Source organism: Rhineura floridana, chromosome 4 (genome assembly GCF_030035675.1).
Source record: "Rhineura floridana isolate rRhiFlo1 chromosome 4, rRhiFlo1.hap2, whole genome shotgun sequence".
In the NCBI taxonomy this organism is placed as follows: domain Eukaryota; kingdom Metazoa; phylum Chordata; class Lepidosauria; order Squamata; family Rhineuridae; genus Rhineura; species Rhineura floridana.
Genome location: NC_084483.1, coordinates 121171136 through 121186993, shown reverse-complemented (window position 1 = coordinate 121186993; position 15858 = coordinate 121171136). Strand labels below are relative to the sequence as shown.

Below are 15858 nucleotides of genomic sequence, written 5' to 3'. Positions count from 1 at the left end.
TCTGGTGACTGGACTGGCCTGAAGGCACTTAAACCCTTCTTGCCGAAAGCAAGTAGGCTAGATTAAATGTTCCCTACCCAGGCTCCATCTTTTAGCTAAGATGCCTAGCTTAATTTCCAGTCAGATTTTTTTTAATTGTACGCTCCAAGCAACTGTGATTGATGCTTAATGTTTCATACTTAATAACATCACTTGGGCCCACCCCATGACATCACTCGGGCCCACCCCCATGACATCACTCAGGCCCGCCCCTAAAATCTCAGGTTTTGGGATGCTTCTGACCTGGCAATCCTATGTAACACAGATCTTTCTACCCACTGCTTTGAGGTTAATTCTTTGACATCTTTCCTCACTGAGCATACAAAAAGACAAAAGCTATAAAATATGTTATCTGAAGAAAAGTTGGAGAATACACACCACACCTACTGTGACAGACTACACATTCTGCTGTGCCAAATGAATTTATTTACACTTACAGAGAGAGAAATATTTTATCTAGAATATTTAAAGGACATATTTCTTAACACACACATTCCAAATAAGAATAAACCAATATTTTTTCAGTTACTCTGACTGGGACTATGACCAGTAGCTGACATAGGCCTCAGTATGTTATAATTAATATATATTTCCTATTTCCATGAACTCTGAAACATGTGTTTGAGTGTATCAGCTAGTCCTCTGTTCAAGTATTTGTCAAGGTCTAACGTGACTGACATCAGGGGTAGGATTTATCAAGAGTCTTTACAATGTAGAAATGTTTAGACATAGCGGCACTTCTTTGCTGAGTTTGCCAACCACCCCTGAAAAAGCCCACCCTGGACCCATTGCAAATACTCCCTTTTCAGGGAAGTTGATCGAGAGGGCTGTGGCAAAACAATTGCAAGTACTCTTGGATGAAACAGATTATCTTGACCCATTCCAATTTGGGTTCAGGCCTGTTATGGGACTGAATTGGCCTTGGTCACCCTGATGGATGACCAGTATCGGGAGAAGGACAGGGGGAGTGTGACCTTGCTATTCTTACTTGAACTCTCAGCGGCTTTTGATACCATTGAGCATGGTACCCATCTGAGCTGACTTGGTGAGATGGGTATTGCAGGCACTGTTTCACAGTGATTCCAATCCTATCTCCAGGATTTCAGAGAACAGCACTGGGTGATTATTTTTCTGCCCTCTGGCAGTTGTGCTGTGGGGTGCTGCAAGGTACCATCTTTTCCCCAATGCTGTTTAACATCGATATGAAGCCCTTAGGAGCAGTCATCAGGAGATTTGGGTCAAGGTGTCAGCAGTACGCTGATGATACTCAGCTCTGTTTCTCTGTAACATATGAACTGGGAGAGGTCGTGCAAGCCCTGGACTAGTGCCTGGACTCAGTGGTGGGTTGGATGAGGGCCAATAAACTAATAAACTGAGTCTGAATCCTAGCAAGACGGACAGGCTGTGGGTTTGTGGTTCCCGAGTTTGGATAATTGGTCAATTGCCTGCTTAGGATGGGATTGTACTTCCTCTGAAAGAGCAGGTTTGTAGTCTGGGGATGCTCTTGGATCCATCTTTGTCCCAGGTGACCTCAGTGCTGGGACTGCCTTTTACCAGCTTTGGCTAGAAAGACAGCTGCAGCCATTTTTGGACCTAGATAGCCTGACCACTGTTGTCGAAGCACTGGTTGCATCCAGGCTGGATTACTGTAATGCACTCTATGTGGGGCTGCCCTTGAGGTTGGTCCAGAAACTGCAGCTGGAGCAAAATGCAGCAGCACAACGGCTCACTAGGGCAGGGTATTGCCAACATGTTACCCAACTGCCAAAAGAACTGCACTGGCTGCCCATTAGCTACCAGGCCAAATTCAAGGTTCTGGTTTTGGTGTACAAAGCTCTACACAACCTGGGACCAGGATACCTGAAATATTGGCCTACCCATTATATACTCTGTCAATCACTGTGCTCTGCAGGTGAGGGCCTCCTGCAGATACCATCTTATTGGGAGGTCTCTTCCACAACGTAAGAAGCAGATCTTTAATGATGTGGCACTGACACTTTGGAATTCCTTCCTCATAAATATTAGATCAGCACGTACTGAAGACCCTCCTCTTTCAACAATCCTTTTTAAGTAAAGGCCTTATCCCAGGCTGCTTCTGCGTTGGAATTGCTTTTTAAGATATTTTTAAAGTTGTTTTATTTTAAGATGTTTTAAAGTCTTTTGTTTTTAAGATGTTTTAAAGTGCGTTTAGTGTTTTTGTTTGCCACCCTGGGCTCCTTCTGAGAGGAAGGATGGGATATAAAATGAATGAATGAATGAATGAATGAATGAATGAATGAATGAATTTTAGTTATAGTTTTAACCCAACTGTGTTCCTCCACTCACAGAAGACTCTTTGATCCAGTGCCACATGTTTTGTGTTTATAATTGTGTTTGGGACCAAAGTTGATAATTTTATTGCATTTTGTGCAGAGCACAAATTTGCAATGTATAGCATTCTGGAAAAAAACTGATGCTTCTTTGGAGCTTTGAATGTCCTTTAAACTTCAAAGCAGTGCATTATTCTCAGGCGCTCTGCAGGCAACCTTACCAGCTTCTCATGCTCTCTGAAAAGCCCTTTGGAGGACATAATAATGAATATCCTCCAAAGGGCTTCCCAGGAAGTTAGGAAAGCTGCATAGTGCCCAGAATGTGGCACTGGGGTTGTAAAAACAACATGTACACACCTCAGCCACCTCATAACTTTATTAAGGTAAGCACCAGACATGTCCACAAATGAGGCCGAAAAAAAGACCTTTTGCACTTTTGCAGACCAAGGAGTGTCGTGAATTTGGTGGGTGGTGTTTGGCACTGCATTACAATTCAATTAAATCAATGAGACTTAAGAACACTTCATTCTGCCTGAACTGTGCCCAATACTAGAAAATATTTAACATGCTGATTTTTAACACAGTAAAAAGTCATTAAAAAGTACAATATTTAAAATATATGGTTGAAAGAATATTAAAATATTTCAGATTTGTAATTCCACACATATCCGAACGAACAAAGGTATATTCTATGCTAATAAAGTAATGTTCAAAAATAACTAATAAAAAAGATGAATGAAATTAGAAACACTATGAAATGCATATAATCAGAAATGCTATTTAGATGGTTTTGGTACACTGAAATTCAAGTACAGGTGAATCAGAGATGGAATATAAGTTTGAGATTAAGGTCTACAATGAACTAAAATAACTTGATATATGTCTACTGAAAAGAAAGTCCCACTGAGTTTACTGGTACTTACTCCCCGGTAAGTGTGTATAAAACTGTAACCTAAGTCATTAAGATATGATGAAGCAAATAAATACATGAAATCTCTCTTCAGTATTTGTTAGGAAAAAGCAAGGTGCACATAAAATTGCATATTTAAAGTTTTATATCAGTAGTCTGATGCAGATGTCTTCAGTTTACAATTGGTATAATTTGCTTTCTCAAGCTATAAAAAATAAACAATTTTACCCAGGATGTGGGTAGAAACTTAAGTATTAGAAACAAAAGAGGGAATTGGGATATGTTCAATGTTCATGCCTCTGAAAAACATGGTATTTTTTCAGCCAAGTTCTGACGTAAAAATGCACAACAAACTAATGTACAAGTTATCTGAGATTGGTTAAAAACAATCCACTACAGCCAATATTTAAACTCTGCCAATTAAATGTGAGCCAAAAACTTTGCAGTTAAGGGCTTAAAGATTTACATTTGCCTCTTCCTATTTATATATTACTTTTTAAACATACATTTGCTTCCAACCAGCTTGAAACAGATGCCCTACACCTTCTTGAAATATAAATTCTCACACAGAATTCAGTAAGTTTTTTTAAAAATACTTATAATAAGACTTCCTGTATCAAATCCAATTCTTTCATTTGTCACTTCAAGAAAGTCAAGTCTCTGCTGGCGTTCACATCATTTGATCCAACATCTCTCTCCTTATGAACTATGTGGCCCCATGCAGATGTGATATTAGGTCCCTCATGATGCCATAAGCAGATGCTTAAGGGCTTAAAATGTAGCATGATACTCAGCTTTGCTAAAAATAATAGAAATATCTTAAAATGCATTCAGTAGTACACACACTGGGATACAAAGGCACAGGTCATATCCGCTTGTTGCAACACGAGGCTTCTTCCTCTCTCAGCTCCCATCTAACAAACTAAACAGCTAATAGGAGCTGTCAGGACATCTCCTTAGGCTCACGACTCTAGCACTCCCACCCTTCTTCTGTGTGGTGGGGGAAATGCCTGGAGCCTCTCTGTCTAAGGAGACATTCTAAACATAGCTCCATTAGCTTTGGCAGGCAGGAGACAGGACAGTCTAGACTTCATGAACTCCTAAAAAAATTATGGTTTAAAGGGTACTCATTTTAAGATAAGATCTTCATGGAATCTACCTGAAATAAGTACATAAAATGGATCCTCCGTATTTCTCACCAACATTACACGGTTGTATTTTTCAATGTTGTAAAAAACACTGAATCTTTATAACGCCTCGGAATAACATTAACACTACTCTTATTAAGTTCTACATCTTTGCGTTTCATGTCTAAATTCCCTACCCACCCAGGCTTTTTCCTTAATTCTGTAATTTTAAATGAAACTTTTACCAATGATAGTTCCTGTGCTTTTGAACTACAAAGTGCTAATGACACAATTACCCCTTGCCAATCTCATTCTTTTCCACTACTCACCAGGAAACATAACTGCCCTTTAGAGGTTGGAATTAACATCAAACACCTTTTTTAAAAAACAAAAGAAAATGGCACTGAGACTTTTTAAAAAAAATCTAATGAAACTGACCATAAGGTTTCTGACTCCCAGTATCTCACACTTAAGCTGTGGAGTGGACTTTCACAAATATCAGGAACATAGTGTTTTTGAAATTCATCACTGCTCAGCTTTAACTAACTTATATTGTAATCTTAACCATGTTTACTCAGCAGGAAGTCCTAGTGAATTCAACAGGACTTACAAGTAAGTGGGTTTAGGATTGCAGTCTTAATTTAATGCTGTTAAATACTAAACTCAGTTATCTTCATCAAGAGATAACGTACTTCCATTATTCAGTTCCATTCTTCATATGAAGATAAATTGTGATCAGATGATCAACGTATTCATTATTAATAAGAAATGGGAATAAAGTCAAGAAAACAGAAACATCTTAACAACTGGTTATATTTAATAACATTAAATGTACTAACGTCAACAGATCCTGGTAATATTAACTGTAGGCATTACATCATAACAAGTACTGCTTTGAAATTAAAGATCTATACTTTATCTCAAAGAAAACTGAGAGTGTGTTGGATTCCTAATTATGATGAAATACATTACTGATATTTCTAAAACTAGTTAGCTTTATTTTAAATCTTGTAAAACACCAGGAAAGATGATTTTGTATGTGCTCAGCTCCACACACTGTGAGGGATAGGCATAGGGCTCAATGGAGTCCTCTAATGGCTGCCTTTCTCTAGCCAACCCTCAGCATGCATACACTATAGCACACTGGTTATGACCTCCCATACACCCCCTAAATCTGTTCTCGGGGTTAGGAGAGCATTCTGTTGGAATGTTAGACCTACGCTGAATACAATCCAATGGGTCTACTTTGAGCATGGCTTTGATAAAACCTATTGAGTAAAATTTAATCTCACCGCTTGTATAATACGACTTCCTCTTCCTCTCCCCCCTCTACATCTCCCCCAATATGTTCCAGAGGGTCCCCCACGCCTGCAGGGCAAATGCTGGGGGCACACAGAGGCTAAAGGGGCAGGAAACCAATGTGGAAGTCCCGTTGCAAGAGGGAAAGTCCATTCTGCTCACACACAGACAACATTAGATTTCACCCATTATAAATACCAATGAGTGCAGTACTGTTTAGTATTGGATTCACATATTAACAGAGCAATGAGAAGCTGGGGAGGTGAAGAGGGATAGTTCCACTGCTGCATCCAAAGCCTTTCCAGCTCGTTCTGATGAGGACAGAAGGTAAGGGATATAGCTTAGGAGCCCAAAGATCAGGGCTCCTGAGTTTCTCTGGAGTTTTAGATCCAGTGGATCCAAAGCCACCACCACCTTGCCCCATTTAAGGTCTTTGTGCCAGCTACTGCTGATGGCAGCTTATTGTTGACCTGGGCAAAGTTGGGTTCATTGCCACAATGGAACCTAACACCCAAAGACACCAGCAGCATGCCTCCCCAACAAGACAAGCCTATAGACAGGCAACTGTACGCCATCCAACCCCCCCTCCCCCAGCCATCAACATCAGCAAGGGTGGGGATTCAAAGTAGAGAGGTAGGTTGGAATTAAACATCTACAGATTTTAAGCTAGAGAAGTTGTAGGCAACATTTTAATTATGTAAAAGTCTGCTATAAGAAAGTTAAATGGTAAAAAGGGCATATTTAGTTAAATTTCCAATAATTACAATATAATTATTTAAGGAGTGGAACAAATCATTACGTGCGTTTGCAGATTCTACACCCTTGATATAAACAAATAATTGTCAGTCTGAGGAGTATTTTCCAGACTAATTTCAGGAGAAAGGATTGGATGGCCTTTTAAAATAACATGTTGCTCTAAATATTCTGATAACCTGTTATTTAGTCAGAGAGTTTCTTTTAAAATAAAACTGCAACAATGAAATAAATATATATCTCCACACTATTCTTCAGCTTTCCAATTTTATAGAGTGATGGGAGACTGTAAAACAGCTACACACACACACACAAAGGACATGAAGTAAAAGAACCACACTAAAACAATTTTGTTCTAACTCAGCCTTTCTCAACCAGTGTGCCCCCAGATGTTGTTGGACCACAACTCCCATCAGCCTCAGCCACCATTGCCAATGGCTGAGGCTGATGGGAGTTGTGGTCCAACAACATCTGGAGGCACACCGGTTGGGAAAGGCTGTTCTAACTGTTGAGTTGTTCCCAAAGAATTTACTTAACAATAAAACTATTTTCCTTAACAAAGTTGATAAAAGTAAAAAGAGATGACAGAAAAAAATGCTATCGAGTTTTATGAAAACTCATTCAACTACTTCCCAGAGAACATGTAGTCCATAGGAAACATCCACTGAGGAAAAGTATGTAACAGTCAAAATACTGTTCAGAGGATGCTCACAGAGACCGCCAAGTGGCAGCTTTGCAGACTTTTAAACCAAAGATTCTATCTTTTTCAGCACATATGATGTGTAAAGTATTCAGCTGATTAGTCTTACATTCATGAGAAGAAAATGATATCAAACAGAAATTTTTATCCTACATTTTTATTCCCAGGAGTTCCTGGAGGGTATTCAGCAACATGGGATGGAATAGGACTGGCTCAGCAGGCAAGGTCTAATCTCTGACTCACCCAGAGGGAAGGGCCATCCTGCCCCCCAGATTGGCTGGAAGATCAAGGACAACCCTTCAACCTCCATCCAAGTTTCATCAAAGTGGCTGGACTCTGCGGCCCAACTGGCCCGCCACCTTGATAGAACTTGCAACACTTGTATAAGTTAAAAAATAAAACTAACCACCCAACAGGGCAAAAGTGGACTAAGTGGGAAAACATAAATAGTAGTAACAGATCACAGAACAAGAAAACATGCCAAGAAATCCCCAGGGAGGCCCTGACTACTTCCCCCGTCATGTATGGTGCTGACAGAAACCACTAGAGTTCAGCATGACCAGTCAAGAAAATGAAGAGGTGGGAGAATGTCCCCCAGGAACTTCTGGGAATAGAAATCCATGGTAAGAATTTCTGTTTGTTCTCCAGTGGTTCCAGGAGGGCATTCAATAACTTGGGATATAACAGAGCACTAGAACCCCCAGGACAGGATTCTGGGTGTAGAAAAGGTAATGCATGTATCACCCATTGTAAAATCCTTTTACTGAACGCAACATCCGCCAGTGCCAAAGAATCGATTTTATAATGCCTGGAGAATGTGTGCAAAGAGGCCCAAATGGCCACCCTGCAAATACCTGCAGTGAGGAAACACCTCTGAAGACCACTGATGTTGAGGCGCCCCTCAGAGGGTGTGCCATGAGTGATTTCCCTAGAGCCTTATAGGTCTGAACTACTGCCTCCTTGAGCCACCTAGATATGGACAAACTGGAGAGCTTCCCCGGAGCCACCCCAACAAAGGAAACAAAGAGGGCCTCCGATTTTCTGAAAGAATACGTCCTATCCAGATAAGTTCTCTGCACACATTCAAGAAGCACTAAGCTCCTTCCTAAAAGATGATAGACTGGGCCAAAATGATGAAAGCACCACCTCTTGGGCCCTATGATAAACAGAGTTTATTTTTGGGATGAACAATAGATCTGGATGAAAGACTACCTTATCCTGCTGTAAAATACTGTGGGTCTTAGGATAGAGCCCCAATCTGAGACAACCTTTGCACATTAGGACCACTAGTAAGGGTAGGAAACATCATGTCACATGTGGCCAAGGACATGAAAGGCAGTTCCAGTTACATGCGAAGAACCTATCAATCACTGGTGGATTCTGCTGCCCCACCCCCTTGGGAAAACATAGAAACAAGGGACAAGTGAACAGAGAAACCATCCTTACAGCCTAGAATACTGCTTATGGTCACTGCCTATTACTTGATTGTATTGGTGCTAAGACACTTCTCCACTCCAGACTGCAGGAATCCCAGCACATTCACTACCTCCCTGAAAGCTGGGTCCTTCCCCTAGACTGCCACCACTCCAAATAGTGAAGCTACCACTCTGTAACTGACATGTACCTTCTGCTCAACCAGTCTGCAGTCACATTCTGGACTCCCACCAAATGTTCTGTCTTTAGCAAAAGAAGGTGAGATTCTACCCAATGGAGAAGCAATCAACACTCTTTCATCAGGCCCACTGATTTCATGCCACCCTAATGGTTGATATATGCTTTGGTCCACACCAGAACATGGGACCTAGTGTTTGTTGTTGTTATGTGCCTTCAAGTCGATTACGACTTATGACGACCCTATTAATCAGTGACCTCCAAGAGCATCTGTCATGAACCACCCTGTTCAGATTTTGTAAGTTCAGGTCAGTGGCTTCCTTTATGGAATCAATCAATCACTTGTTTGGCCTTCCTCTTTTTCTACTCCCTTCTATTTTTCCAAGCATTATTATCTTTTCTAATGAATCATGTCTTCTCATTATGTGTCCAAAGTATGATAACCTCAGTTTTATCATTTTAGCTTCTAGTGATAGTTGTGGTTTAATTTGTTCTAACACCCAATTATTGGTCTTTTCTGCAGTCCATGGTATGCACAAAGCTCTCCTCCAACACCACATTTCAAATGAGTTGATTTTTCTGTTATCTGCTTTTTTCACTGTCCAACTTTCACATCCATACACAGAGATCGGAAATACCATGGTCTGAATGATCCTGACTTTAGTGTTCAGTGCTACATCTTTGCATTTGAGGACCTTTTCTAGTTCTCTCATAGCTGCCCTCCCCAGTCCTAGTCTTCTTCTAATTTCTTGACTATTGTCTCCATTTGGGTTAATGATTGTGCCAAGGTATTGATAATCCTTGACAAGTTCAATGTCCTCATTGTCAACTTTAATGTTACATAAAACTTTTGTTGGCATTATTGTAGTCTTCTTGACGTTCAGCTGTAGCACTGCTTTTGTGCTTTCCTCTTTAACTTTCATTATCATCATGGTCTGTGGATGGGTAGGAGGCAACAAAGGAGGAGGTGGAGAGTGAAAAGATGACAACGTCTCTCTCTCTCTCTCTCTCTCTCTGTGTGTGTGTGTGTGTGTACTTGACACACAAAGTGGCTTCCACCACCCTCTCTGTCTACTGAGATGGATTTGCAGTATTTTAACTTTTTTGTATCTCAGGGGAAAATGTTTGCTTAGTTGGTGGCAGGGCAGGGTCTGGGAGGTGGTTAAGTGAGAGAGATTATGCTGGCTGGCTGAGTGGGAGTTGCATTTGGTTTGACGTGCAAAGATCTGAGCAGTGGCCTCTGCCTCCCTCCCCACCCTCCTTACCAGTGGAGAGACCACCATTGCTATCATGGATAAAAAGAATTATTCTACTACCTCTGTATGTTCGTGTTTATTTTTAATGTTGTTTTAGGCTGCTTAGATGTGCAGCAGCCAAGGCCAGCACCTTGTAGGTGGTTTTTTTAAAGTAACAAATGTAACTGTAGTGATTACTTTTGAGAAAAAATAATCAGTTACTTTCAGAGCAATTGTAATTGTAACGGTAATTACTACTTTTTTGGGCCATGTGACTGTAACTGTAATTTAGTACTTTTTAAAAGTAATCTTCCAAGCTCTGAGTACAATCAAGTGGCCTCAACTCTGGGTAATAAAATATTTATATCTTCTTTCTTTCAGTGTGAGTTGCATGCAATCTACCTTTCTTCTCCTTTCAAAACATTAACTTCTGCTCTCCGGGTGATGCCAATGATGCACAGAATTAACACAGTCTTTCTAAACAAATAACTATGGCTACAAGAGAGTCAGACCTCTCAAATCTGCCATATCAAGGTGTCTCTTTTGGGTATTTTAAATATTCATTAAAAAAAAACCTTTAAAAGGCTTATGTGCTTGGATTATTTTATTTGGAAAAGGATTTTGTTCAATCTGCTCTTCACTTTTCCCCCCATAACTGTAACCACTCCACACTTCACTAGCTTATTATAAAAACTATTTACTGTATTAGAGATATTATGTGATAACCTTAATTCCATGTGTTCTAAAAAAAGGACATTCAGTTAAAAGGGAAGTGTTCATAATGTTTCCCTTGTGGGACAGTAAGCAGTATGAATAATAATCTCATATGGCTTTATTATTAGAGGATTTTATAAGATGAAGCTCCCAGAAGGTGTTTTTTAAAAAATTATACTACAGTCAGTGTAAAAGCAATGGGTCGAAGTTAGTAGTCCAGGTTTTTTTGAAAATGCATAAGATAAATGGTTACATTTAAAATATATACTATCATATGTTATTTATACTAGTTTCAATTTCTTTCTTCACACCCAGATACTAAACCAAGCAAAGAAACATATAAGCAAGCAAGCAAACAAACAAAAAATCTCACCTCTGAATGAACAATACATTTTTCAATGTGTCTTAAGGGAAATCACTTCTAAATTAGCAAAATGTGTTAGGAAAATATTCCAGGAGGATATTCTTTTGTGATTCAGAAGGGACTGTATGCCACAGCTAATTGCTGCAAATGAAAGGCATCCTATCCACAACTTTTTTCATGCAAAGTGACAGCTAAAGGAGAAAATATCAAACAAACTTAAGGCATGATCCTGCCAAATCTAAGTTCTTATAAGACTAATTGATTTAAATGGAAGAGTTAAACACTTGTTTAAATCTTTCCCGTTGTAACCTATGGAACTTACAGGCCTGATTTGTACATCACATTAAGTGAAACTATAGCTTAATGCAAACATTATTACGTTGCCGCACAGCAATCCAGTGTTTGTAAGGTATTTTGAGATATTTTGATTAATTGTATAAGGACACAATCCTACTGAAGTTAATCACTGTGGTCTGATTGGCACATCAAGGTAAACCAGCCATAACTCAGCACGAGTGTGCAGGCTTTGCTCCTCTCTGGTTGTTATGCTGCTGCACTGAGCCAAGCCCTGGTTTGGCCTAAGAGTCTCATCTGATCCCAGGCTCGTGGTTTAGCAATCTCCAGAGTACCCATAAACTGTACCCAATATTTGTCCTATGGTTTATGGCTCATGATTTGTCTAGAACAGCTAAACCACAAGCCTGGGTTCAGACAACATGCTAAGCCAAACTATGGCTTAGTGTACATAGCAGCAGAACAACTGGAGAGGAGCAAAGATGCTGCAATATACTCTTCTGCAGCCTGTACATTCATGCTAAGTTGTGGTTTGGCTTCACATAATGTGCAACCAGGCCAGTGTTTTTAACTTTGGTAGGACTGAGTCCTTATATTATACAATTAATCAAAATATCTCAAAATACCTTACAAACACTGAACCGCTGCACTGGAACTTAAATAATCTTGTGTATAAATACGCATGATGAGAAAAAAACTGGTTGAAAAGCAGAAACAAAGCACACTGGTATACCCTGGAGTTTTTGCAGAAAATACAAAGCACCTGAGCATTAAGTAGATGACTTAAGCAAACCTGTGAATTTTTTATAAAAAATCTGACTCATTTGAAAAAATGAGCAACCAGAGGACTAACAAAAAGGACTTTACTGTCTCTGATACTGTTTTTGTGGAGGAGGAGATTCCTAAGAACATGTTACAAAACTCTATTTAAAACCCCCCGAAGCAAACAGTCCAATCTTCCTGTCCACTGGGGTGGGAGGGAACCTACAACAGATTGAAATGAAAATGTTAGCTAAAGTAAACATAAAGTTTGGTTGGGGTGTGTTATCTGATTAACTGCCTATCCCAATAGAGAGAGGGCATTCTCAGTGGCGGCCCCCACTCTCTGGAACTCCCTCCCGTTCGATCTTCACCATGCCCCTTCCCTAGATACATTTCGCCGAGCCTTAAAAACATGGCTCTTTGGACAGGCCTTTGGGGTCCCCGGGGTGGGCTAATTTCTTTATATTGTTTTAAAATTGTCTATTGATGGCCCTGTACTGCCGCTTTTTAAAATGGTTATTGTTGACTGCGCTGTATTTTATTATGTATTGTATTATTATGTATTGTTGAATTTAATGTTGTACGTCGCCTAGAGTGGTTTCGGCCAGATAGGCGACTCAAAAATTAAATTTATTATTTATTATTATTATTAAAATAAAAAGAGGCCTTTTCAAAGGAGTATTTGTTAGGTGTTTCAAATACTATTTTTCAATAGAGTACTCCAGTGTAGTAAAATTTCTGAAGGTGAATGGGATACTTGAACCTCTAAAGGTGACAGGGAGCTGATGAAGCAACAGACGGGTAATATTTGGGGTGGAGTGGGGTTCACTTGAATCCTCAGCACAACCTACTTGTTACATACTTGCAGAGGTTGCTACCAAAAATTACTTTCCTCTGTGGAGCAGTGGAGTCTCTCTCCCCCCCCTTTGTATTTTTTTAAGGGAAAGCCACATAAAGGCTCAATTTCTCAGGAGGAAGATACTGGATTTTGTCGTGGTAGGGGTCAATGGCCTTTTGTGTGGTACACATGATATATGCATATGCATATGAGCTAGGGATGGGTCAGAATTCCACTGAATTCGGAATTAGCACTGGATTTTTCAATGGTCTGCATATTCATCTTTGCAAGGTGATCCTGTTGGCTCTGAAGTTCAGGAGCTTTCCCTAGACACCAGAATTTTCCCTCTCGAATATATTGCCCGCCCGCCCGCCCGCCCGCCCGTCCGTCCGTCCGTCCGTCCATCCATCCATCCATCCATCCATCCATCCATCCATCCATCTATCCATCCATCTATCTATCACACTTGTATACCTTCCCAAAGCCAAAGCTCTCTGGGCGGTTTACAGCAATCAAAAACATTAAAACAAATATACAATTATTGATTTTACTCACAGCACAACAGTACAAGTTTGTCTCTCTCTGTGCCACCCCCTCCACTCAAATAATCCAGGCTGCAAGCGGAAAGAAACAAGCCAAGACTCAGCCATGTTAAGGACTCGGGGCTTACTGAGAAGGAGGTGGGGGTGGCACTAAAACTTGCTTTTTTCCTTTCCTTTCCAAATGGAAAACAGCCTGTTTCTGCTACTGTGAAAACTGACCAGACTCAGCTACAGCAGAGAAGGAGGAGGTGGCAAAATCTTTCCTTTTCTTTCTCAATAATTTTCTTCAAATATATTGAAAGATGCTTTCATTTGTCGATATTTTGAAAGAAAGGACAAAGAACAAACTCAAATCAATACTGCCTGTTAAGTTGATGGAATGCTTCACAGCTGCATCAGCCAACAGACCCCATCCCTAATATCCTCCTAGTACATGGAGGGACCACCCATTAAATTTCTCTTCTCTCCCCCCCCCCCACATTTTGAGGACCCTGGCATGGAGCATCAAACCTCCCATCATCCTAGTCAGCATGGCTAATAGTCAGGGAAGATGGGAGTTGTAGTCCATCAACATGTTGAAAGCCACATGGTCCCTACCCCTCCTTACAGTATAATATACTCAGAAGAAAGCCCCACTGATTTCATTGGGACATCTCTACTCAGAGGTACGACCTAATTAATGCAATGTTTCAGCAAAGTGTGTATAGGATTGCAGACCTACTGTTATTGATGGTTTTTGTTTTGTTTTCTACCTTTTTAAAGTCTCTTCAATTCCTCAGTGTTCAGGAATTTTTTTTATAGTTCAGGCTGTAATTTCATTCCCAAAATCACTAACCCCTTGAGACTGAGCGGAGTTTTATTGTGTTCCCCTCCTTTTATCCATGTGTCTGAGACATCATGACTAAAATATTCTTGTGCCATAAGAACTGTAAGCTAATAGCTGCTACATTCCCCAGACAGAAAAAGGTGGGGCTGGGGCTTCCATAAATCCCTCTCACTGTCATGAGCCCTGCTGGAAGTGGGTGGACAGAAGAGAACAAAGTGGAGAAGGAGGAGGACTTAAGAGTGGGATGATCGAGCCAGTGAAGGGCCGAGTGGGGAGTGGGACTCAGAAGGTGCCCCAGGTCTTACTTTGACAGTTCAACCCCAACAGATCCAGATACCTCTGCAAAGAGTCAACCTGACCAGCCAGTTGTTTTCGAGCCTGACTCTTCCTCTCTCCCTGTGCCTGCGCTGCCAGCAGGCAGCCCTCCTCCCTCGGAGGGGGAACACAGGACAGTGATGGAAGTCCCCCTTACGCCACATGCCGGGAGGCAAATGTGGCGGGAGATTCAACAGACACAGTTGAGAAGGAGTCTTGACCTGCGCGAGTGCTCCCAACAATGACAGTTGGCACACGTAAGCTGGGAGCCCGCCCAGCCTTACTTAATCCGAGTGAGGGGAGTAGTAGTTGCTGAGTCAACATCTTAGTGCCGCGGAGTTGTGCCTAGTTAGACTTAGAGAGATGCTGAGTTCTGAGTAAACCATAGGTAGATTCATGAAGCGCACTGAATTGAAACTGTCTCTTACTACAATAAAAGAAAAAACCACAGCGGTATCCGAGACGGAGTTCTTCAAGTTCGGGCAGGACAGTTTGACTCAGCCACCGCCTGCTCCACTCGATGACCCCATGACTGAGATGGAAGTGAGAGGTGGAACAGGGAAGGACTATGAGAGAGACTTTGAGACTGTGCTAGCTGAACTCCAGAAACTCCGAGCCAAGACCCAGGCCCTCTGAATGAAGAATCAGACCTTGCACTTGCAAGTGACTCAGCCTGGGAATCAAGTGTCAGTTGCACAGCAGGGGGCTGCCCCAGCCCCACCAAGTGCCTGCGCCTTGTGTTAAGACAGCCGTGAGCCTGCCCCTCCATTACAGTGGGAAGAAAGAGCAGTTCGCCACGTTCATTGCTCAGTGTGAGCTTTACATCCATGTGCAGCAGTTAGATTTCCCCAACGACCTTGAAAGTGGCCTTCATCATCAGCCTCCTGGAAGGGGAGGCTGTCCAGTGGACAACACCTCTGTTGTTTTGGAATGACCCCGTGCTAGCCCAGGATGATAACTTTGTTGAGGCCATGGTGGAAATCGTTCGGGACCCCCAACGGAAGGCTACCACGGCCCGCCAATTGGGAACCCTGCGGCATGGCAAGAACTATTTTGGGACTTATACCAGCACCTTTCATATCCTGGCTCAAGAGACGGACTGGAATGAGTCTTTCATGTACCTATACCATAACAGCCTCAGCAGCGAGATCCTCAATGAATTGGCATGAACCTCACCACCAGACACCTTATTAGAGCTCATCCAGCTGCACCTGCAGATA

The 15858-nt window shown here is 41.3% G+C and overlaps 1 protein-coding gene across 14 annotated transcripts in view; it reads right to left on the bottom strand.

Moving 5' to 3' along the window:
* The window catches only part of ARID1B (AT-rich interaction domain 1B), a 620767-nt gene that overhangs the window by 351567 nt on the left and 253342 nt on the right, over positions 1–15858 (bottom strand). The window lies entirely within an intron of this gene.